General features: G+C 42.4%; 1 long non-coding RNA gene across 1 annotated transcript in view; it reads right to left on the bottom strand.

Moving 5' to 3' along the window:
* LOC108500702 overlaps positions 1 to 26429 on the bottom strand; it is a 77214-nt gene that overhangs the window by 12266 nt on the left and 38519 nt on the right. Inside the window, exons 3-5 of the long non-coding RNA XR_001875966.1 lie at positions 22251 to 22364; positions 6331 to 6407; positions 2717 to 2892 (exon numbers count right to left, since the gene is read on the bottom strand). This is a non-coding gene — a long non-coding RNA (uncharacterized LOC108500702). The remainder of the gene's footprint in view (positions 1 to 2716; positions 2893 to 6330; positions 6408 to 22250; positions 22365 to 26429) is intronic.

The raw sequence follows: 26429 nt of genomic DNA on the forward strand, positions 1-26429 counted from the left end.
GCACCAGCACCTAAAAGAACCTTCTTTCTTCAAGTGACTTTTAAATGCCCAAATTTTCACAATGGAAAATTTTTTTCATTCATTTTTTGTCCCTTTTCCCTTTAAATTGAGCCCCACTTTCTATTTAAAAGCACCTGTGGCAGAAAATGTCACAAAAAATAACATATTGCAGACACAGCCTCAGCCACTCTAAGTAAGAAGAGCCCCCAGAAGTCAAAAGTTATGTCTATTTATACCAACCCAGAAGGAAATTTTATTTTCTCCTCTGTGTTATTAAATCAGATAATCCAAAAGGATTTTGCTGGAGTGCAAAGCTCTTATTGTGCCTTTTGCACTCTGTTGGCTGCATAGGACATGTGGAAATGAAATTGGAAGCTATCTCCTGCAACATCTAAACCCTGCAGAAACCAAGTTTACTGTTGTTTTGTTTAAAGCCAATTTACACAAACACATCCTCAACTGCTGGATAAGGTGCTAATTACAAAGTTCAGCTCCCCCTGTTAAATTCACCCATTTTTCTCAGCAGAATTATCTTCCAATATTGATTTTGTTTGGTCAACCCACAAAAAGAATCATGGGCTCAGCAAATATATCATAACCTGTATATTGCTTAAGTAACCCCAAGTTTATGAGTGATGAGGGAAACCAGAATTGGGTGAAACTCAGCAGGACAAGGCACAAACTCAGGCTCAGGCAGCAGCAAAGTGTTCTGGTGTAACTGTGTCAAATGAACTCACTGAACACCCACCCAGGTGATCTCGGACTAAGTTCCCACACAGTGACAAAAAGGAGGAATTAAAGCTATGGGAATTATTTTCAACCTGCAAGCTGCTGGACAAGGGCTTAATTACCTCATTTGAGAGGCTGAGAAAGGCAAAATGGTTTGAAAAGGACTACCAGGGTAATTGGGGAACAGAAGGAAACCGGGAACTGAGAGACTTTGGCTTGATTAGCCAAACTAAAAAAGAACGGAATTGCCACTCTAAGTGTGACTGAGGGAAGAGGAGGGAAAACAGCTCCACAAGCTCAAGTGGGAGAGCTACAAAACTTCCCAGGATTGAATGTCCTACACAAGTCAGACTGGGAAAAATCCAACGCAGCAAACCCAGCCTGCTGTCATGAACTGCTGGTACAAACGGGCTGGGTGCCCCTCCTGCAGCAGCAGGAAAGGGGCTGTGCTGATCCAGCCCCTCGGACTCGGATCAGCAGGGCAGGCAGCTCCCGGGAAGCAGCAGTGACACACGCCCAGAGCAGGGAGCAGCAGCAGACACAGTTCTGCACTAGGAAAATGCCTTCAGTGCCATCAATCCCAGTCTCCACTTTTCCCCATGAGCAGGCCGGTATTTGCAGAGCATTCCAGTCTCCCACTCTCGGTATTTCAGGATGACAGAGGCTGAGCTTGCAGCAGGAAACTACTGCACGGTTGATCAGTGCCCTGAGAAATGATTCCTGAGTCACACCTTCCCACTGCTCCTTGAAAACCCATCCTGCACATGGGCCATCAGTTCCCAGGGATTCACTGGGAACAGGCTCTGTTTGGGCAGGATGAATAGAACAGTAAGAAGTCCCAGAATCCCAGGACAAGCTGAGTTGGAAGGGACCCACAAGGACCATCCAGCCCTCAGCCCTGCACAGGCCCATCCCAGCAGTCACACCCTGTCCCTGAGAGGATCAGCCAAATGATCCCTGAGCTCTGGCAGCCTTGGAGTTGTAAGTTTTAAGGACACTTAAAAGCATCAGTAGAGGAGCCCCCATTTTATCCAGGCATTTGCAGGCACTCTGTGCCCACCTTGGTGGTTACCACCTTCACCATCCCCTTGCCTGTCTTTTTAAGGGTTGTGAGCGTTATTTTCCATAAAACTGTTCCCAAGGTCACTCCGGGCACTGCCCAGGTGAAGTGACTGGTTTGGGTGTCCTTGGCTTGGCCCTCAGGTGGCAGCTCATGAGAATTAAACACAGATCTTTGTTCTTGCTTTCTGAAGGAGCAGAATGGATTTTTCCCAGGAACAACCCTCTTTAATCAATTTTCCCCTGCTATGAACAACTTTTCAGGCCCTATTAAACCAGCAAATGCAGCTTTGGGCACACCAGCCTTTCTTCTGGCTGAGCAGGCAATAGCAAACTTCAAGGAAAATGCAGGTTAGACACAGTTACTATCAACTAATGATGTCAACAAATTATACAACTGCCCCTGGAAAAATAAGAGAACAACAACAAACCCAGCTACAAATGACAATGGCAATCACAGGCTCCTTCCCGCTGTAATTCCTCTCCTCTCCAGGGATATGAGCAAAGTAAACCAAAAAACACCTTTTCTTCCTCCTTTTCTGCCAGAAGACCTTCATCTCATTCCCAGCTAATTGAAAGGATGGGACCCATTGGCACTAAAATTACCATTATTAATTACCATAATAATGACTTGTAATTATCCTGACTCCAGTGACCACATTTTTCAGTCCTTTATAATGTAAATGTCTCACAATCCCATAGGATTGTGGGAAACCCAACCAAACTAGCAGTGTTGTGAATTAGCTAGGAACAATTCCTGCAGCAAAATCAGTCCTTGAGGGAAACACATAATTATTAATTACATTTATCAGGCACTTGGAATGCTCCGCAGTCACTCCCCACTCCCTGATGTGCCAGGTTCTGCCAAGTGCCAAGGCATTCCATGCTCTGATGTAAATCCATATGGATGTGTGATATCCACACTCACCCCTGCGTGGTTCCTCCTGGAGGGAATTCCACTCCTTTCCCAAGTGGTTGGGAAGGTGCAGCCCTCCCTGGCAGCTCGTGGTTGACATTTCCTTTGATCTCACCCAAGTTCAGGGATGTCCTTCATTCCCAACATCCAACTGAGCCTGTTTGTTTGACCAGCTCAATGTCCAGGGCCTGCAGGGACACCAGGATGAACACAATGACAAGCTTGCAGAACTCTCAGGCTATTTAAGAACTACTTTTTGAGTTTAAAAAAAAAAAAAAAAAAAAAGAAATCTTAAACTCATTAACAGGGTCTAGATTATTTATTTTCTTTTTTTTTTTTCATAAAAAATTTTCATTTTAGACATCCTGCAAAGGATTCAGTGGCAAACACCAAACTCAGCTTCCTCAGACTGGTGCAAAAAACCCAACACCATGAAGATTTACTCAGCAAACTACACATGCAGCTTCATTTCTTTGCAGTTGTTTCAGGGCACATGATGTAACTGCCACAGATTAAGACACAACCCAGAGCACCTCCCTGAAGGATTTATTTCCAGCCTTGTCAGGCCAGCAAGTTAAACAGAAAGAACCAAGTTAAAGAGCTCTTTGACCTGGGGTCGGGCAAACCCCATTAATTTTCACTGTCCCATTTACAGGGAGCAACTACAATGGGCCAGAACATCTTGTGTTTTGGAAGAACATGAGGCTGGAAAGGAACAGAGTCTAAACTGAACTAAGGAGAGATGCAAACAAGGCAGGAATTGGGAAACCCCCCCTGGATCATCTGAGAAGCCTCAAGCATTTCTGATGTGTTTATAAAAAAGTCTCTGCAGTTTTAGATCCATTATTTTCACTGACGTTCCTTAATGCAGCACCTTATTTTCTGCTCCCGTGTCGATAATTACACGTTGTCTGGTTAATGCTTATTAAAATAAGAATTTACTTCATAAATACTCAGTTATTTTGGCTACAAAACCAGAGGAAGGAAACAGAGAATGGGATGAAGGGGGGGACACCAAGCCAGCAATTCTGCTGTCAGCTCATTTCTCTTTGCCTGCTTTTATCAACATGAGAATTCTTTACCTGAGCTCCAGGTTAAGATTATTTTGAAGAGTAATGAAGAAACTAATAAAAAATTAGATTCAGAGCTTAGTTTACGAGCAGATTAAAAACACTGCCTCCTCCTGGGAATCATAAATTGCCTAAAACCCCAATTTTTTCACTGGAATTTGCCTGTATGGTGCCAAGCTCCCTGCAGGAGCACGTGAGGGGCTCCTGAGCAATTAGAACTTTAAGAATTGGCTTAGACCCAAGGGCCTGAATGAAACCAGAGAGGAAAAAATGTAAACAGGAAAAAAAAAAAGAGATCTTTTAGATACATCTTTATGGAATTCAGGGAGAATTACCTGAGGGCTGGACTGGGAGAAGGGTGTTGAGCTGTTGCATTCTGGTTACTTCTGTGTTCGTCCATCTAATCCCACGGATGATATTCCTGACTGGAACTGCTTGGCTGAGCCAGGCAGGCAGGGTTTGGCTGCAGTCCTGGCTGTGGATCGGCTCAGGTTCAAGGAGAGGGGAATGATATAAAGGTTAAGGCAAGGATTTAACAGAGCTGCTTAAAAAGCAGAGCAAAAGGGGAGAGAATGGAGCTAAGGATGCAACTTGAGAGAATGAAACACTGAGAAAATGTAGGCTTCTCCCTACAAAGGCAATACCAGGGAAGTGGATCCATTATTTCAGCACAATTACTCTGAAGTACCTGTTGGAGCTGGGATCTGACATTACACAGAGCTCAGGCTGTGCTGGTCAGGTGTGAACCTTCAAAGACAGAACCAGCCCCACGTTCTACCCGTGCTTGGGATGCCCGAGGAATATCTGAACATCTGCAGGGAAGTTTGTTTCCATGGATACTTCCACCTCTAACCCCGCTGTGTTCCAGTTAAAGTCCCTCTCGGGTTTGGCAGAGACTCAACATTTTGATGAAACTGAATTATTTTGCAAAAAATACAAATGAGGAAAAAAATTCACTCCACAGGGCAAAGGGGAAAGAAGGAGAAGGATGCATTTAATTGGACTAAAATTTCATACCCAGGAAATTTTAAAGTAAGGAACCTGGCAAGGCAATACCCGATCGACGTGGAGGAAAACACTGGAAATGTTTAACTGTAAAGGAAACAAAGGGTATAGACCTCAAGGGGAAAGAACAGATCCAGCAATGTTTGTTGTTATGTTGGCTGGTGCAATTTAATATCTTTATTAATGAACTGGAAGAAAGAATCCAGCTGGATATTGATGAAACATAGAGATGATCCCAAACTATAAAGTATGGAAAAAAAATATCAGAAAGGGGATAATTTTGCTCAGACAAAGATGTGCATTAATTAGAACTGAGACTATAAATAAAAACTAGAGTTTTGATCATCTTTCTGTATGTAGGAGATTCCCAAGTGAATTCAATAATTAGATCTAAACTTTCAGGCAACATTTATTGCTAAAATCGAGATGGAAAGGAAAGAAGGATTAGACACAGAGTGTGCTTTATAATATAGGCAATGAAATGAAGAAAAGAGGTTTTTCTGTGGTCAAGGTGGGCACAGAACTTGCAGAAATGGCTGTTAGACAAAAGAAATATGTAACTTTTACTGGCAGTAATTAGACAATAAAATAGCTGATGGAAATTCAGCAAAAAGATAGAAAAGCCAACCTTCAACAAAAGATTCTTCCATAAAGGAGGTGACTGTGTTTAGTCTTCTATTCAGGGGCCATTCCAAGCCTCCTATCAACCATTTAGAATTTTAATTTCACTGCCTGTCTAGTTCAAAGATGCCATTTTAGATTTTTTCTTCCTTTTTATTCTCATGCAATTGACCTTTTTACCATTAAGTGGAACAAACCTGCCAGACTCAGCTACAAGAGAATTCGGCTCTTCAGCCACTGCAAAAAAGGCAGAAACCACCTACAATTAATTTACCAGCGAAGTTACTCACATCCCACCTCATCTGGGTTTAAAAAAGAGAAACAATCACCTGCCCTTGTTAAAACCCACTGGATTAGCTCTCCAAATGTTGAATATGCAAAACTGTGTCATTTTTCAAAGTTGTCAAGATAGAAAATTGCTTTATGAGAGAGTCTGAACTGCAGCAAGACCTTCAAATCCTCCTCCTGGCAGGTCCTCACTAAGGGGAAGCTGAAACACGTGAAAATACAGACAGGACGTGGCCCTGTGGCAGCTCTGCAGGTTCAGACTTAACTGGTTTCTCGTGGAAAGCCAAGAAGAGCAAATTTGCAATTTTACCTCATAAAGTGTAATACCAAGTGCAGTTTTTATGATGGCCATGACTCAAAGGAAGCCAAGGCTTTTTATTTTTTTTTAAATAATGCATAAAACTAAGTAACCAACCCCAAGAAATCTGCTTGGGGTATAGATCAAATCCATCTGTGCTGCCAGTGGAAGTTCTGGGTGTTTGAAAACAGGGAAGTTTAACAGAAGCCATTTTGTGACTTTAACTATTGCTTCAAGGCCTTGATTAAAATACATCAGCCTTAAATTCCTGCTGTATTAAAATACCCCACGGGGGGTAAAAATACAAGTATCAATGCATTTCAAATCCCTGTTTGCTACTTTACCTGCTCAGTTCCAGCCACACACGCTGGGGTCACGTCTGTGCCATTGGAACCTGACCCACTGAATTCCCAGGTCACTTCTGAAAACCAAACCAACAAACCACTATAAATTACAGGAAGAAAATACCAAATTTTTTTACCCAACGAACCCGAGTTTTCAAATATACAATTATATACAGTCTGAACTGCACCATTAGGCTTTTAGAAATTGCTCTGTTCGTTTGAACAAATCCCTTGGGTTCCTTTTGCTTTGTTATTTTTCCATCTTTATTGCCTGAAATGTATTTATTTGGTTTCATTACGTTGTGCTTTTCGTTGCCATTTCTGAGACAAGCAAACATATGGATTCTGTGCTTTTCCAGGGAATTCAGTCAGAGGGAAGCCATCAGCTGGGAGCACAGTGAACAAAATTGCCAGTGGGATGATGGATATCTCCTGACAAGCTAAAAAGCAGATGGCTTTTGTTTCTATTCCAACCCAGACAGCAGAGAAAACTCAAACTGCAATATTTTAAACCACTAAGGTTATTCTAAATAAATGTGATTTCTATTTAGATGATCAGCCCAGAAAAATCAGGAACTTTTTAAAACTGGGTTGATCTACCTTTGAAAATAAAAATACTGCAGCATTTTAATTGAAAGGAATCAAAAGTATGTGTTACCCACTCCCCACTTTCTTCTCTTATTTTTTAAAAACAACAATCTATTAAGGAATCCTTAACTAAGAGGTGACCTCTTACCTCTAAAATCCCATCTCTAAATAGGATTATGGGCTCAAACATTTTCTTCACAGTTTCCTTCTTTGAAGAAACCTCTAAAGTTTTCAAATAATAGGATAACCTTAAGGGGCTTTAAACAACAAATGACAACTTGCCATGAAAAATAGGGGGGGAAATTACTAAAGTGCCTATTTTGTATAAAAGGTCAGTGCTTCCGATGTTTGCAGAGCAAAAGACACTGTTTTAGCCAAACAAATCCCAAAATTAATGAGGATTTCAAGGCCAAGGAATGTCTGCTCTGTCCAGTCAGAGCAGCAGGGAGCTGTACTGTCCACATTGCACCTTTCTTGCAGCAGCTCCTGAATCAGTTTAGTGGGCCACGAAAAGCTCTTGAAGAGGTGTTGGCACTGGATATGGAAGGAATGTGGTGGAGCTGCCCATATATCCAACACTAACCAGCTCCACAAAAGCCTCTGGAGCAGACCAAGATTAGAACTTTTATATCCTCAAAGACACCTTTAAGACCAGAGCAGTTTGTGCTGGTTTCTAAATAAAATGGCAAAGAGCTCATTCCTGCTGCCACAGGAACTCCCTCTCCCTACAACACCAGCTCCTGGTGGACACAGTTCGGGTGCCACTTTGGGACAACCCCACTGAGGTCTCTCCTCTTCTATATTTATGTTTCCATACATGACTCTGCACATTATGGGATCTCAGGGCTGTTCCTACTCTCTAGAGACAGAAGAAAAGTGGTGAGGAAAGATAAATGTGCCTATTTTTCAGCTGTTTTATGACCCAAACTCCTTTCTCTGTGTCCTGCGGCACAATATTATTGACCTGATCTCTGTCCACGGAGCAGGTTCGGATCAGATTGTCTGTTCTCTTATCAGTCTTTGCTCTAATTTGCCTGGCTATTTGGAGCCCTTGTACTCACAATTCAACACACTCAAACTCAACTTGGCATAAATGGATTATTTATCAATTTATGATAACTGCTGGCAGCCAGGTAAATATCACTTGCTTATAAAATGCCTCCAAAACCCCGAGGAAAAAGTGGCTGGAGGGTGTTTCTGCATCCCTATGGAAAATAAGGGCTTTGTTCCTACATAGTTACAATTAGGGAAAGCTGGAAGTGCTTTGCACAGTTAGACCAAGCCCTGCAACTGCCTTAATTCCCACACGACCAGGCAACAACCCAGCGCTCACCACCCTGTGCCAAGGGCAAACGTCCTGATTTCCTTGCCAGCCTCAGCAGGACAGGATTTGTTTTCCTTCACACTCACAGAAAACTGGCTTTGCAAGCTGCAAATTTGAACTTGTACAACTTTGCATGGGATGCTTTCTAGAAAGAAGCTGATGTTTTTACTCCTAAACTCATCCATTCCCAGTTAATCAGAAGCATCAGAATCACTTCAAATGTGTAAATATCATTTAAATTATTATTGCCCCGTGTCCCTGTGCTCTGCTTGCTCTGCAGGAGCTCTGTGTTTAACCAGGTGAGCACTGACAACACTGGAAATTTGGGGGTTGACACGACGTGAACAAAGAAACTGGAGATTTAATATGACTGATTCATCTCTTATTGCCACTTGATGTATGAGGACTTTTCATACCAGAAACCTGCGTGCTTTAATTACAATTGCACTGTGCACTGTAATAACTCCCAGTTAAACCCTTCAGCTGCACAAATGAGTGGTTATCACACCTTTTCCACACTGAAATGAGAGGTAATTGCAGTTACATCACCCTGAGCACAAAAGGGCTTTTTTTTTTTTTTGAGTAATTAATCGGCCATGCTGCCTAAATTACCCATTTCATGGACAGATGAAGACTAAGGAGTGTGTCAAAAATCTCTGCCAGGGGGAGTCATACCAATATGAACCCACACAGCACTGTAGAAATGCTAAGTACTAAACACTTTCCTATGAATGGGGCTGATGCAGAACACACCAGACTGGCCTTTCGAATAATTTCACATATTTTTGATAATTTCTCAAACAGGAAATGAAATAAATAACAAGACCACTTCCTATATGCTTCATACAATCTACATTATGGCTCTTTGGTTTTTCTTAAGGAAGTTCCACACAAACGAGATAAATAACTTTCACATATTTGTTTCCCCCAATCAAGTTTTAATAAAGAAAAATTCATTAGTTTCATTTAATCAATAAATGAAATTAAACTGACTGCTTATGATCAGTGAATGTCCCTCAGAAAGTCACCTGGAGTAATGGTAAGAACCATTCAATATGTGGCTAATTTTAATCCCCCTCAGAAGGCCAATAATGAAAAGAACAAGGCCAATCAAGGACAGCAGTAATTGAGATATCCATGGGTAAATAATGGATCCATTTTTATCCCACATTCCCAAGGCCTGCCCTAACTGGAAAAGTACTACAGGCTCACAAGTCAGAATTTATGATCAGACACTATCTATGACACGTTGAGATAAATTCCACCCTGTAGTTCTGATTATTCCATATTTCCAGACTAGAGACAGAACTCAAATACCCTTTGAAGCTGTAAAATTCCTGCTCCTGGTGTTTTACTCCCAGGTTTACTGCTCATTCTGTTGAGACTGCAAGTCAGAGATTCCACATCACTCTGATTTTCAGACATGTTTCAGCTTTTGGTGAAAGTCACCCTTAATTTAAGTGCCGTGTCAGAATTGGCTCCTCTTTGGGAAAATTCAGCAAACCCACCATTATTTTTGTTGAATTGCCTTCAGAAAAAGTAGAATATGACCCTTTGAGAGAAGCCTTGTGATGGGAGCATCAAGATGATCTTACCTCCCTTCTTCATAAGTGTGGAAAAATCGATGAGCTTGACTAAATTAATTTACTTCCACTTCAGCTCTTGTCAATACAAACAAATTATTCTACCTGGAGCTCTGTGCAGGGAGGTACAGATACAGTCAATAACTCAGCAGGAAATGCTGCCTCAAAACTGAAGCTTTTAGGTGTCTAAATCCCTGTCCCAAACTCTGGATGTTTGGTATGTAGTGCACAGGTCACTTCTGGGTTGGTTTTCTAGAGCTGTGAACACCAACCCCCCTCCCCTCCTGCCATCCCAGTGCACACAGGGACACCCAGGCCAATTGCAGCTGTCCAGAACCCAGGATTGCTTCCCTCCTGGAAAGTACCTTTGCCACTGGGATATGAAGTTATATTCCTGCATTCTTAGTGCAGCAATCCCATTGCTCATCTTCACATCAAGAGGTGATTTATGGGGCCTGTAAATGCCACTTCTGGACATACAAAAAGCCAAAGGAACTCCAACTCTCCCACTTTCTCAAATGCATCCTTTAAGTCACTGTATAAAAGCAGCCAGTGCTGTTCTCTGCTTTAAGAGAGTTTGATCCAATTGCCCAGGACCAGAAAGACAACTGAGGAGTCAAGAAGCAATACAATAAATAGCTCTGGATTTTAATCCTCCAACACACCTAAGTCAAGCTGTAAGGTAAGTATTTCTCCCTGGGAGAGAGGTAAGACTTCATATACCCTCTTTCTGGTGCATTCTCTTTTGGATGAGACATTTAAATTTCTTTTAAAAGAAATTTAAGAACTGTTGAAATGAAAGAATTGTTGGTATTTACATCACCCTGAATGCTTAAGACACCCCTCATGCCTTTGGATTTCAACATTAATCAGTCTCACAACCGAGTCTCTCAATTCAATGTCTCTAACGCAAAGAGTCTCGCTGCCACCAAAACCAACTCTGCCAAGGGAGAAACCTTCAGTGTGCAGAAGGCATTGTGACTGAGACACTTCTGGCTGAGGCAGTGGCACTGCTGATCCAGGAAGAAGTGGACTGCAGATCTTCCAGGACCTTGTGTGGTTCTTGGACAGCCCCGGGGCTGGGGCTGAGCTGTCAGCAGCTCATGGGACACAAACAGAACTCAGCCTTGGGGCCCACGAGCTGCTCTGAGCACCTTTTGGGGAAAATAAGCATCAAAGGGACAGGGGAAAATTCTGAAGTTTATCTTGTCCTTCAGGAAACTGCAGACCCACGGAAATCAATGAAACGAAGATCACTCACAGCTCCACAGCCTCAAACCTACTGCTTGCTGAGGGAATATTCCCAAACTTCCAGGATACCACAATCGACAAGAACTCCTCTCCCTCCCGATGGCTCAGGGGGCAGATAAATCTCCATCCCAAAGGAACCAGAGCTCAATTCTATTGCCTTCTGTGGAGTAATGGTTTTGTCCGAGGTGTTTAAGCTCAGTCATGTCTGGAAGTGCCTCCCTGAGCCCTTCCATCCATCCTGATGCCTCAGGCCCTCAGCTCATGTCCTGCAAACAACCCAACCCGGTCACAACCACCTGGTGCTATTTCCTTCTTATACAAGCAGCAGAAAAAACAACGGGTTTGTTTGGTTTGTTGCCATTTAATTATTAAAATGAGGGAGCTCTTTCCCCCCAGATCTCCATCAAGTTTAACATTTCAGGAATTGCTTTAATTTAATGGGATGTAAAACACAAGCCTGGTAGCACAGATCAAACACAATCATTAAATTACGGAGTTTGGAAAATTACAATTTATTCCTTCTGTTCTGTCTGCCAAGAGCACAATGGAGGGCAGAGGGGAGAGGAGGAGAAAGTGTATCCTTATATTTGCATCATCAGAAGAGAATGAAAGGACAGTGGTGGCACAGAGGGAGTTCTGTCCACCTCTGCCCTGCAGCTGGGGGATGTGGGGAATCACTCCCACAGCACCTGAACACCTGCATTGTAGCCTGCCCTAATACCAGAACAGAAATTATTGCTCCAACATGAGCCAGACTCAAGTGTCACTAAATGTCACTGTCAGATGTTATTTTTCCCTTGCCAGAAATGTGCCCAATTAACATAAAACCCAGACATTTAACATTCAGATGAATTAAATAATTAGGTAGCTAATGCAAATATCAGCTTGACACTATTAACCCTGCTTTGTACCACAAAATTTAGATTCCCTTCAGATTAGGACTTTCTGATGGTTTGTATGTAGAATATCACAAATACTTGTTTCCAGACTCTGTCATGATTTGTTGGAAAACCCCTCCTTTTCTTGGGATCTCCAGTCCCCAGAGAATCCCTGAGTGAGCATCTCCCAAACCCTCTGCAGCTCTACAGCCTTGTAAATCACAGCTGCAAATTCCTGACCCCACTGGAATCAGAGACTCGGGATGGCAGAGTTTGCAAAGCAGGAAACAAGAAATTTAGCTGGAAGCCCAGGAGAAGGGGAAGGATCTACCAAGAATAAACTCCTTTTGCACCAGAAAAATTGAATTAGACCTTATTCCAAGAGCAGATTCCTTTCTCCTGAGGAGAGAAACAACTTCATTGCCTGGGCAGGAGGGCTCACATCCCATTAAAAGCTGTCCTGGACACCCTGCAGACACGTGGAATTGATGGTGTTCCAGCCTTGTTTACTGGGAACAAACCCCCGCAGATATCAATCCTAGGAAGTGCCATGTCTGTGCTGGGGCTCCTGCTGGGGGATGTCGCTCTCTTAAATAATTAAAGATGAAGGATCGTTTCTCTGTTGGTAATTACCTTAAAAAATGGGATATTTGGAAGTGTAGTCCTTGAAAGCACGTCCTCCTCATTACCCAAGAAAAGATGACACTGGATGGAGTTGGAAGGACAATAAAATACTCATTCTTGCTATAATGTCCTTAAAAAGGTGCTACATGAGCATCTTCCAAGTTACCTGGGGACTGGAAAATGGAATGGAGGAAAACCAAGACTAGATTGGGTCCTGGACCTGGAATTGGGAAAAACTTTTGTTTCCATGACTGTTCCAACAAGCTGGACCTGGAATGTTTGGTCAGGGCCCCTGGAATGCTTCTCTTTTAGGAGCACATTGTGCACAATGTATTGTGCAGCCCTCAGGGAAATAGGGGAGACAGGAAGGAATCACCTTGGTTATGACCTGACACATCCTGGATGTGCCATGAGAGTACAAATCAGGAGAAAATATGGCACAGCTTGGATTTTAACGCAGGATAAATATTTATAATGAATAATAATTAAAGTAAATGCAGGGGAAAATATTTTAAGCACCTGAAAACCCCTCTTCTGAGCAACTTTAGATTGAAAGGGTCTGTATTTTCCAGCCCAAGGTGGCTTTCTTCCCACTCACACCCACGAGGGCAGTGCACAGCAGAGGACAATCCCTTCCAGCAAAGCTCTAATTGCAGGTTCTGCCAGAGTGAGGGATCTCCTTCCATGAGAGAGGGAAAGGCAAACCCTATGGCCTGAGGTGTCAGGGCATTCATTGCCATGCAGAATGGCCCTCACTCCCAACAGCCCCTCATTAGCAGCACAAAGTGCCACGATAAAGAATTCCAATGCATCTGAGCCAACCACCCCTCCCACTGGTGCCAGGCACAGTTTCTGATGTTAAATAATATATTTTCTCCCACACAGCAGCAGAACATCTCAGCGACTTTCAAGCCTTTGGAAAAATCCCAGTGTTTGAGCAATTCCCATCATATCAAAGAACATTTTTAATACCAGCTGGAGGAAAGGGGTCACTCATTGCTGGTAGTTTCCACCATCAAAGCGGGTATAATTTGATTTATGTAAACCACGCAGTGCAACTCTTCTGAGAGCACAGAGCCCCCAACATGACATAAACCACTCACCAGAATCCACAAAAACACTCAAGGAGTGTTTGGAAGTGAATCACTCGAAGCCATGTACAAACTGCTTTATCTCTAAACCCATTAGTTTACACACCCTTGTACTTTGAACACGCTCCTCAGATTGATACCCCTCAGCCAAATAATTGTTTTTATGTTCTTAACCAAGAAATTCCCTATACTGCCAAGTGTGCTCCTGGCTAAAGATGGCACAGAGGATATTTCTAGATTTCAGATTGTGGCTCCTCTTACTTGATGGGAAATGGGACAAAAATAAACATCAGTGGGATCCAAACGCCCCAACATGAACACAGAGAAACTGGGAATATGATTTACACCAAAGAACACTGGGTACAGTTTAATCGAGCAAAACACTCTCAGTCCTCATTGGGAAATATTGAACTGCTCTGGTTTGGGCATTTCAGGAACCTGACAGGGTTTTTATACTGCACCTGGAATTCTGTATTTGTCCCACATGTCACTGGGAAAACACTGGCAGGGTGCAGTCCTGAAACAGGACTGGCAGTTTTGGGAGTGCTTTGCAGGTCTTTAGAGAGTCCAGGGCTGTTCTTATTAACCATGGAACCTGCTTTGTTTGGGGGCTGTCTATCAAATCCCAAGGATAACTCAAAGTGGCACGATTTTCCCATTTATAAAGGAAATTTGCACTGAATGCACAATTCTTGCTCCCGGGGTAAGGGATACTGAGCTCCTGTTAGAGCAGACTGCAATCCAGGACTAATACCTGGAGGATCCTGAAATTATTGCACATGGCAAGAATTGTCATACATGGAAAAATAAAGGCTAGATCAGTCCACTGGGAAAGAGTAATTACTACTAGAAAATAAATCAGTCAAACAACTGAAAATCCAAGCTGATGACTCTAGACTTGTCTTTCCAAACTGCCATTGCATTTGGATCAAAAGCAGCTTTTGCAGCCAGGCCACAGAAGCAGATATTCCCTGGAATTCCCAGAACAGCTGCCTCCAGCATCTTGGATGCAAAAATTTCCCTGGTGATTTATTCCTACCACCTGATAATAATTTCTGAGGGAAAGCAGAAATATTGGCCTTCCTGTCATGGGTTCAGAAAGAAAGATTATGGAGATCACTTGCTGCAAGTCTCTGTCTCCAATCACTGCTGTGATTGATGCTGAAGGGGCTCCTGCATCCCACACATAACATGGAAATGGCAATTTCAGGGAGCACAAAGGCTGATTTCAAGGAGCATATCTGGCTTTTAATCACTGCCTTGTTTTGGGCTGCAGGTAAAGGGGTTTAGTACAACCCTCTGGGCACAAAGGAGCTGCCCACAACTAACACAACGACAGCACCAGGATGGTTCAGATTCTTCCAACCTGGAAAAGAAAGTTAGTGAAGGTGCTTAGTTTGGATCTAAACCAAGACATGACGTACCAATGAGGATAAAAGGCCAGAATTAATCTGTGAGAAAGAGCCTAAAGATGGCTAAACTTCAGCTGCCAGACACAGTTAAAACAGAGCACCATCAACACCCGCTGGAAGCAGCACATTTTACCTCCCAGAACACGGGAATATTCCTGGGATCCAGTGCCAGTGGCTCTGGAATTGCCGAGGTGGGTGTTCATGAGCAGCATTTTCCATTGGGGGAAGCAAGTGAAGTCCTCAAACCTGGGAGGGGAGGCAGTAGTGGGAATGAGGGGGAGCTGAGAACCAAGATTCCGTTTGGGGAATGCTGGGCTTGACTCCCAGCAGAGTCAGGAGCATGGAAGCAAAGCCTTCAATCTCTTGTGTAAGCAAAGGGCAGCACCAGGTTCTGATCCAGCACAAACTCAAGGACTTTCACCTCAGTCCCAGAAAGTCACTGCTCAGACCTGCACAAGAAGTTCTTTTTTGGGGGAGAAATATGTCTCTATTGTCATCTCCACAGCCACAAATAACGTCCCTTTTATTTCTAAGGATATAATTGATGCCTGGGATTTATTGTGCACGTAAAGGCCACTATTATAATGACTTCACTAAAACTCATGAAATATTGTGGAAATGAAGAACTGCAGAGTCCTCTGGCACATTTGACTGTATTTGCAAGTAAAATCAGTGTAAGGTGTTATATAATTGGATGAATAATCAAAAAATGCTCATTAAAGCACCAAAGGATGCTGAGATAGCAAAATGCTGCGACCTTCAGTGTTTTGCACTGTCCATTTGGACTGTTCTTGCCTCCTGCCAAACAGAATAAATTCAGCTTTTGGAATTTTTTTTCCAGCAACCCCCCACTTCCAGCTATTTCCACCATCCACTAAAATGTTCTTTTATACTTCTTTAAGGTCCTTGTGAGTTCCCCGTTTCATTGCTAGAAAAGCTCATCAAAGTAAAAATCGGAGTATTTTCATAAGGTAGGAAAAAAAAGGTTAGTAATCAATAGTTAGATACAGGGCAATTAATCTTAAAAGATTGTTGTTCCAAATATATTTTTCCCAAGATATGAGACTAACACACACAGTTGATCAAAAAACTGAGTTTCTGTGGTCAAAGTTAAATGCATTTCTTACACTTGATTAGATGACAACCTAAATAAGTACAAGTAACATCTCTTATTCTGTTAGTTGTAATTTCACTCAGCAGGTATCAAACATCATTAGCGGAGATAGCTTTGGGATTTTGAGATTTTTTTTTTAATGGAATAACACCATGAGGTGTATATTTGGAATTATGTATCAGCTTTTCCTCCAGGGAATAATGAAAAAAAAACCCCACAGATATTTATGGGAAGAAAAATGACAAAAAAGAAGCTCTACAATAATTCTCAATAGGAAAAAAAATGAACCACAGATCTTGAACAAGCAAAAACTACCAGGAGTATATTTTAAGCCTGACCTTTGGGGATCTTTTCTAGCTTATTTTTTAAAACAGAAGTAGCTCAGATTTGTGGTTTCTGTAGCATAGCAGGAGGTTCAAATGCTCATGAAGAAAAATACTATGGTAAGAGATTTTTTTTAATAAAGAAATCCCAATTTATTATTAGAAAACCCCATTTTACAGCTTAAATACTAAAGTTTAAAACTTATAAATGTTACCATGCACCTACTAATTTCCTTTTGTAGAACACTATTTTTGATGGCTTTTAATCAGAACCACATCAGCACTGGTTTCTGTAGCCAAGCTGTTTTAGCTGTTCTGACATGGATGCCCACAACCCATTAAACACATGTTCCATTCACTCCAACAACCTCACAAAATAACATTATTGATTTTCATAGTGAAATGATTTTCATATTAAAAATGAACGCAAAGAGAAGCCAGTAATGGACCATTTCAGAAGCAAGATGGGGAAGGAAAACACTAACAAGCTCTTGCACATATTTACTCACTATTTACAAACAACACATGATAAATGTCTTAGGAATATTTCATTTGGCAACAACGGCATTAACACAATTCCAACCTTCCTCTAAGGGCCCATCCTGCACCATCACACCCCACTTTGCTCTTTAACTGCCACTGCCAAGTAGTTTTGCAAAACAAATACACCAGGCGGATGCAAAGGGTTCAGTTTTATTTTCTACGGCAAGATAAACCACTTAAAATTCTGTTTATTGTTACCATGCAGGAAGAAACCTTTAAAAGACACCCAAGAACAGCTAAGTTTTGAGCCACAGTTCTTCCAATACTTGCAAAACTAGGAGAGAAAGGCCTTTCCACCCCATCCAGAGCTACCTCACAGTACAAACACAGCTCTTCCCCTCAGTCTGCCATTATTGACATTTGGGGGAAAATCTCCAAAACCCCACAAACAAAGTCCCCCCTTATGTATTAAAGGACCACATTTCTCAGGGGTACTCCAGGAAAAAGCAAGTTTTCCACACGAGTTGTTCCTAATTTAAGCATTTTTACAGATCAAACCAGTAAAAACTCAAGAGCAAAAAACCCACAAGAACCAACAACAACACCCCCTCAAAAAAAACCCCCAGCACATCGAAACACGCAGAACATTCATTTAAACCTCATATCCAAATACACAGAACGTTAAATTAAACCTCATAAAGCAGAGACATATTAAAGCCACCACAAATGCCTCAAAATGTCTCATGTCCAAGTTAAAGCCCCAGCTCCCTTTTCCTGCCCTCTCCCCAAACCAGGTCCCTCATGAGGGCAGGCTCAGCCACAGGCTCTCACCTTGACAGAGGAACATCCCGATGCCACGAGGGATCCAAGAACACAAATATCCTGGAAACAGTGCAGGAGAACAGCCCTGCTCGGGCGCTGGAAGGGGAATGGAGCTGGGAAAAGGGATGGAAAGGAGGCCCAGCTGCAGGCGATGCACCCTCAGGAGTGCCCTCACACCACAGCTGAGGGGGATCATTGCTTTGGAAACGGCCCTCAGAAAACAGCCCTTGGGTTTGTTCACCTGCCTTTGAACTGTGGTTTTATAGAGTCTTTGTATCATCTCCATAAATTGTGCTTAATCCAGGGGATATGGATATCAGTGTATGGATAATATTTCCCATCCTTATATCTAGATATGCCCATATCTATTTCCCAGTTTCTGAACATGGCACAATCCTTAGATCTCCATCCACACTCTCTAAATCAGGGGGATTTTTTTCAGTCCTTCAGGACAGCTCAGAAGAAATAAAGGTGTTTTCACTGAGCCACCTCAGACTGGTTTTCTCTGCCCTCACGTTTGTGGTAGCTGAATTCACAGTGATTTCAGAGAATACCCACATGAATATATTGTTTAGTGAAAGCAAAAATGGCACAAGGTTCTGGAAACACGGTGCCATTATTGCGGTATTTTTTAATTCTGTCTTGGGGAGTAAAGTCCATTAAGTGCCTTACCCATAAAGGCGGATGGTATTGGGAACAGAAAAAACTTCCACGCAAAGGCTGGAATACATCTGTTGCCACAGAACAAGAGGAAAATGAAAAATAGGCCTTAAAAGCCAAATGAGTAAAAAAATCAGTTTCCTGGGCTAGAGTTTACTATGAATAGATCTTTTCAGCCCTAAGCAGTGCTAAGAAAGTCAATGCTTCTCTAAGCCAGGTTTCAGCTAAAAAAGAGGTGTTGCTTTATTCCTTCTTCTCCCTCATAAGCTCCGACTCCTTTCTGCTCGGTCTGCCTCTTTCTTCCTACACTGAGGAAAGTAAAAAAACAGGAGTGGAGCTGGGCAAGTTTGACACTTGGCTCAATTCTTACCTTTGTAGAGTTTCTTTCTCTGAATGACATCTGAAAATTGGGAAAACAAACTGGAAATCTTAACAACAATAACCTTTGTGGTTTTATCTGGCAGATTGAAAAAGGCAGGAAAACAGGAACATCCTCACTAACAGCCCTTTCCCATGTGAATTCATGTGGAAAAAAAATCCTTACGATAAATAAAGCTCAAGCAATGTATTCTGACGTCTTTTTCCTGTATTTAAGCTAGATTTCCTTCTAGTGTCATGCTGATGTCAAACATGGATTTGACTTGGATCATATCAGAGAGCTGAGGCCAGCTTCAAGGCTTGCTCTGCCAAACCGGATCTACCTGGGATCAGAAATTCCCGATGGTACAATCTGAGAAAACCTCTTTTCTTGGTGGCCCTTGGGGGCTGGAAAATCCACTCAGCAAATTCATATAATAATAATAAATAAATAAATAAATAATAAAAAATAACAATAAACAAGAACAGAATGAAAATAAGTTAGTCCTTCCCTAAAACACTGGGATCATTTTCTGCTGATGATGATCAAGACTGAGATGGAATATTTCTCTCCTGCTTCCATCATTATTGATTGTTTGGGATGCTTCACTTCTTCAAACATCTGTCTGCACACTGTGTACAACTTACGTAACCTATTAATCACTGTGTTGTTTCTTGTTAACAAAGAGACCAATTTTTGTCAATACACTGCTAATCAATATGTTACAGAGTTTGACTGCAGCTGCAGCAATCCCAAACATTCATTAATTCCACCAGAAGAAAGGCTGAGTATAAAAGCTGGAAATTCCACCCCAGCCTTACAGATTCCATCCAGTTTAATTTTGTATGCACGGGCTTTATCACAGAACTAAGGATTTACGCAGTGGCCACTTGCTTTGCATGAATTACCAACAAAAGCTCAACTCTGTTTAGAAAGTCAATGAAATTCAGAGCCACGAAACTGAAACCCTGCTCTAAAAGACTCAAAGTATTGCTTTTGTATCTCAGGCTTTATTGACAGGAACTCTTGAGCTACTGAAAGACAAAAATAGCATTTCAAACACTTTCTAGGACAACCCCAGAGGTCTCAGACAGGGGTCTGAGCATGTCTGGGTGAAAGCTCCAACCTGTGGAGCTGCAAAGCACCACCTTTTAATATTCAGGTGATTTTTCTCCATCCTTAGAGGCTGCAAAGATGCCTGAGTGCCTCCCTTCCTTCAGGGGATTCTCCCAGGGAATATGTTCTCGTGGGATTTAGAGACTTTACACGGCTCCTTGAACTTCTGAGTACAGCCACAAAAGTCATCCTAACACAGGCTGCTTTTTATGGCATCAGAACTAGTGGGTCATTCTAATGCCAGTCATTCACTGCCAGGACGGAAATGATCTGGGCTGGGATTTGGAATTCCTTTGGAATGCTTTGCCTACCTGATGGATTAACAACCTTAACACTGTTAACATGGGGAAGTATCAGGTGGGAGGAGGTAGACTGGAGGCAGCTGCTCACCATGGAAATATTTCTGGTTTAGAAACATAAGGTGACCTCATAATGTAAAAACTGTCAAAATTTAAAATTTTAAATTCCCAGCTGTTATTTACCCTCCCTTCAATGCTTGCTCTGCCCTCCTCATGTTCCTTGGTTAGGCATTGACCACGAATGGACTATTTTTCCCTGGGAACTGAGAGCATCTAACACAGTCTGGCTTTGAACTCTGCTGGATTTCCCTAAAACATCATTCAGTAGAGACAATTTCCTGGATATGACTTTTTCATTGCACTGTTTTCAACTCTACAGCCTTATATAGGCACGATTTGCTGTTTTTTCTCCACACAGGAATCTTTGTGTTTCCAAGGAAAGGTGACAACACCCACCAAAGCCCTGCAGAAAGGTCCATGGGACCATTTCACTGGAGACACTTAGGGATTCTTTGGGAGAAATGTTATAAAACTGAGTTCAGGTAATTGGGCAGAGCACAGGGAAGGGGTGAAAGGACTCCTCACAGCTGTGATTTTAGTGCTAACTGTACCACCACTTAACTAACCTGTGTTTGGAATGATAAAAAGCCATTTAAAGGAGGCTGGGGAGAGTGAAGAGGAAGAAATAGATTAATAGATCTCCATGTTGAGCATAATTGATTTGGGGCATGTACTCCACAAACCCTTCACCAATGATTTATCTTCATTTGGTGGGCAGAACACCGAGTTCAGTCAGGTCCTCAGAGAGCCATCCATCAACTGCCTCATCAGCAGAAAGAAGTGGTGCCTCCTCTTGCTATTTTATCTTTCCTTTGGCTTCCATATGTGACTTAAACAAAACAGGGGATCATTTTTCTCGGAAAAATAAATAAATCACTGCTGGGTTTAAGGGAGACCCAGCACACACTGAGCTGTTACTGAGTCAGCTCCAAAGCTGATCCCGCATCTCCCACCTGCTGAATTCCAGCTCTGCTCATCCCCTGCACACGGGCAAGGGAGAGGTAATGCCTTATTTAAACTGCTGGGGATAAACCTCAAACAATCTGTTCTGCTGTTTGGTGCAAGGAACATTTTCTTTGAGGATTTAACAGGGCTCATCACTCCGGTAATGAGCAAAATAGGAGAGACAGCTCCTGATAAAAGCAGAGTGTCCAAATACCTCCAGCACATTCCTTCTGCCTCCAAGTAAAATGCCATGGGAAGGGAGCCCTGGCCAGGATATCTTCATTTTCCTCTAGAAAAAATTGCTGAGGAGAGTCTAAGGAGCAGTTTCTTCACACCCATTTTCCCTGGAATTGCCAGCAGAGCAAGGCACCATTCCAGGCTTTAATCCTGGCGCTGCAGCCTTCAAAATCTAAGCCCTGCTAACCATCCCCCTGCCACATACCACTGCAATAGGCTGGACCTACATTTTGCCTTTTGGAGCACTTTGCTTCTTGCTTACCACTGATTTTCTCAGGCAGAGGGAAGTTCGTATAACCCCTGGTTCTCTCAGCAAGAGGTTTCAACAGGGTTAGGAAAAGGTGGGGAGAAGGAATGTGCGCAACACATCAAAGAAAAGGAACTAGAGGGGATTCCTCAGTAAGCTGCAGCCAGGGTCAAACTGATCTCCAACATCAAATGAGGAATAAAAACACAACAGGCATGAAATTTGGAAAAAACCCCCACCATCCTATGTCCCAATCACCCCCTTTTTGAATGATCTATTTTCTCTGCATAATTGTCACTTCTGAGGAAGACTGATCCAATTCTTTGAAATGCCATTTAAGAACTGCTTGGGCAGCAGTATTTGTTTTTAGGTGTGTGAGCTCACTGAAACGGGCGTCTCATTTATCATATCCAAACATTATTTTTTGGTGACGTTTAAATAACACTGAAGCCCACCAGGGCAGACAGCTCATGGCAATTTTGGGAACATTTCCTCAACTGCTTACCTTGCTTTTCATAATTTTTGGCTGATCAGGAGCATGCAGATGATACATCTGATCGACTCACAGTCTGGACATTTGCAGCTCCGTACCTTCTTCCTGATGATAATTCATGGACAGCTAGAAAAGATGAGGTAGGAGGATCATTTAGACCAAGCACCACTGTCAGGACAGGTTGCTAAACACCCAAACCCCAACAATCCCTAACTGAAACTCCTTGAAAATCGATTTATTGCCTCTTGCCCTGCCAAGATTTTGCATTCAAAGCAACACAGGGCGGGAAATAAGAAATAATTTCCATTTCTTTTTTTTCAAGATGATTTCAGGAACCCTGAAACTGCGACTTCTGAAGTCCCACTGACAGTCTGTGTATTTACTCTACAGAACTGCAATAATATGTGATTAGTTAAAATGAAATACAGTCCCCAATTCATCTTTGCAAAAGGCTTGGAAAAGTTGATGAGGAGAAAGGCAATTTTCCTTCTATAAAGCAGCTCCCAGCACAAGGAATTTTTTTTTCTATTAAAAACTGACCTAAACTGAAAAGAAATATTCTTCAACAGGGGGAAACCTGATCCTGCATGAAAGTGGGAGTAGTATAGGAATTAAATCATATATTTTCAGCTTTAGGAACTGATCTGTAAATCAGAAATGCTCCTGTTTGTGGTCATACAAACAGTTTGTGGATCCGTGACTTCAATGACCAAGTGTTTTGCCCTGAGATAATCCATGGGGAATAATTGCACTCAGCCTTTCATCTGCAGTTTTGTACAGACCAATACATTTCAAATGGGCAGTTTCCAAAGGCCAAACTCCACTGTCAAAACCAGCAAACAACCAAACTTAAAAAAAATACCAATCAGCTATTTCTCCATGAGCTGATCACTGTCCCTGCACTGAGCCCAAGGTACACAGTGCCCTGTTAGTGCTCTACAAAGAAGTAAAATATCAGTTTTATTCACTATACAAAATCCCCTATTAAAAATTTTATGAATATTTAAAACCTGCAAGTGCATTTTTTTATGCTCTCCATCATGGCCTAGCACAACTCCTGTAGTGTTCAGTGTGATTTATCCCTGCCAAAACCAATAACAGGTAACAGAAGAAGCCCCCCCGGCACTGTTAATTAGCCCAGGTGTTAATTGGGTGTTCCAGATGGGCAGACAAGCAGCAGTGGGACAGAGAGGCAGGGCTGAGAACCTCTCAGTGCCCTGAAGGATGGATGATGCACCTCCAGTTGCGTGACCTTCCTTGTCATAGGAGACACATCATGGCGAGAAATATCAATGCTGAGACAAGTCACAGACACTAAAATACAGTAAAATCCAAAACATAAAGAAACAAGTGAATATCTTGGCAGCTCAAGTGCGCCCATTAATTGAAATAAATGAAATGTCCCAGCCAAGGAAAGGAATGGAATCTGCAGTGAGTGACAAAATTCCCATTTTGAAGGATGGCTGGGTGGCTTCCCACAGCTCCAGCTCCCTTTGGATAATCATCTCCCAGCAGGAAGAACGATAACATGTCAAAGGTTTGTCATCCTTCTTCTTCACCCCCTCTAATTGCTATTTTATCTTTCAATAATTGGCAGAGGCAGAGCTCAGTTGTGGCTTTTGTGTTTAACCCACAATACTGGGGGAAGGGGGGATAAATCCCCAACCAAGGATTTGCTTTGCACACTTGGGCTTGCAGGAATAAAATGAAACAGTTTTAAGGAGTTCTAGAATATCACAAAAGTGCCAGGATATCAAGTATCTGGAGAGCTTTGAGCTGAGTTAAACAAATCCTTCTCAAAGAAGACTTTTTAAGTGAGAAAAGAGAAAAAAGAAAGAAAGAAAGGAAAGAGAAGAAAAAAAGGCACATATATGTAAATTAAAACAAAAAACCAACTCCATCTGATGGGATTGAATTTATGGCCAGGTGTGTGTGCAGTTCTCCCTGCCAAACCTTTATATGGGAATTCTTATTTCCTATGGAAATAAACTGGACTCCGTGCTCCTCCTTCCTGGAGATTCCAGCCAGCACATACCTGCTCCAGGGATTTCCTGTGACTTCCTACCTTGATTGTTGGATAAGGCAGCATCCCACTGGACAGAGGCCAAAGCAGTCATCTCCCCCTCCAGCACAGTTCACCCACATCCTTATCCCTCCAAACACCGACACTTGGCAGGGCTAATATGGAACCAACAGCCAACCTTGGCAGTTATCTGTAAATAAACACTATTGTTCTCCCCAAACTTTCTCCACATCCTAACAAAGACCAGTTTTCCCACGTTCCATCCGATGATTTGCTCCCAAGGATTCCAGTGAGATTGATCTCCAGTGGGCCAGAAAGCAGCTCATCAGCTGAAGGCTCTGCAGTGGCAACCTGTCAGTTTTAAAAACATTTTTCCTGTTAGCTGCTAAAGTTATTTAGGTTTCCTTCAAGGTTTGTATGTGCCAACTTATTTAAATTATTTTCCAGTAGACCCTGAAAATCACAGAGAACAGAAATAAATGGCTGAAGCTCGGAGAGCAAGGATATGTTGCTCCAGATTATCTGTCTCTTTGGCTTCATCTCCACATAAGCACAGAAACAATGTGAGTCAAATGTAAAGAAACTAGAAAAACATCAGCTTAAGCATAACAAATTACTGTATTACTGAGGAGCATGAAGAACAAACAACCCATGTGCAGCTCAGAGAGAAATCTGGATTTTTGTCATAGATCTTATATAAGGATGGGATCATTATGTCTTACAAAAACCTCACATTCATCCCTCTGCTTTCATTCTCTGAGTTTGGAGGGAAATCCCACATCCTGCCCAGCAAAGCAAGCTGAGGAAACTCCAAATGGAAATCTCCAGATGTTGCCTCAGAGCCATAAAACTTAGCACATGAATAGCTGCATGGATTTTGTACATTTAGTGCAGCAATCACAGGATCTCGAGGACAACAACTCCAATCCTCTGCACAACACATTTATGAGGCTCCAAATGGTAAAACCATCACACTGATTCCCATCACTGGAGTGAGAAATTCCTTGTTACGATGTTTTACTGAGAACATGGAGGGGGGGAGCACCGAAACAGATAAAAATATCTAAAATTTGGGATATATGAGTACAAAAACCAAAGCAGGAGTTCATGGTGATGCCAGTGTTTTCCCTTTCCTCCCTCTTCGGGGTCACAGGCTCTTCCTGGCCCTCTGGACAAGCCTGGCTACAGCAGCCAGGAAATCCCTCAGCACAAAAACAACTGGGACTCAGCAGAATTCATCCCCTGCAAGTTTCTCAGTGCATTTTAGCTACTTTTAAGTGAGGAAATAATAGTAACAACACCAGCAAAATCAAATCTCCTGGTGCTCAGGGTTGTTACCTTTCGGTGTTTCTAAAACACTCAGTTCTGCAGGAGCACAACTAATCTGGGCCTGTTGAAATGCTCTCCTGCCTCCTCCCCCTCTCCTGTGGAATATCATTCGGAATTGAGGGGTTTGGCCCAAGATTTGCAGCTCCAGGGAGCCCAAACTGCAGTTCAGGCTCCACCATGGACCAAAAATAGAATTAGAGGAAAGAAATCCCCTCACCTTTCACTCTGTACTTTCCTTCCCCAAGGCTGCCCACAGGAGAAGGACGAAGGAAGTGCTCATTATTCCCTAATGGTGCATTATTCCTGCCACTGAGGGTCAGGGGTTTGTGTGTGCCAGCACTGTGGGACTGGCACTGAAACAGCACCAGACAAGGTGCATTAACCTGCTCAGTATGAGTGGGAAAAGAATCAAAAAATTAATTTAAAATTTACTTAAAAATTAATTTGAAAATTAATTTTAAAATACCCTCAACTACTTGATCCTCAACTCCCTCATAAATCAGGAGCCCAGAGACTCAGAAATCCCCAGCATTCCCTCTCTGGCAGGCACTGACCAGCCCTGGGACACCCCTCAGTCCCTCTGCCATGGTAGCAGGTACATGCACTGATAAAAGAGGTGGGAAAAGTCCTTACAATGAGTCATCCCACAAAAGCCTATTCTCTTTTTTGTTATTTTTTCTGGCCTAGGAAAGGATTGAAAGCAGCCTCCCCTGTTTCCATGGCACCCAGAGCGGCAGCCGATGGCCTTGTTATCACAAGAACTCTCCTAAATTTCAACACATTGCTGGGAATTGCTATTTTGTGGTTTCTGTGGGTTTTTTTTCCCTATATTCAAGATG

This window comes from Lepidothrix coronata, unplaced genomic scaffold, assembly GCF_001604755.1.
Source record: "Lepidothrix coronata isolate B3197 unplaced genomic scaffold, Lepidothrix_coronata-1.0 Scaffold92, whole genome shotgun sequence".
Taxonomy (NCBI): domain Eukaryota; kingdom Metazoa; phylum Chordata; class Aves; order Passeriformes; family Pipridae; genus Lepidothrix; species Lepidothrix coronata.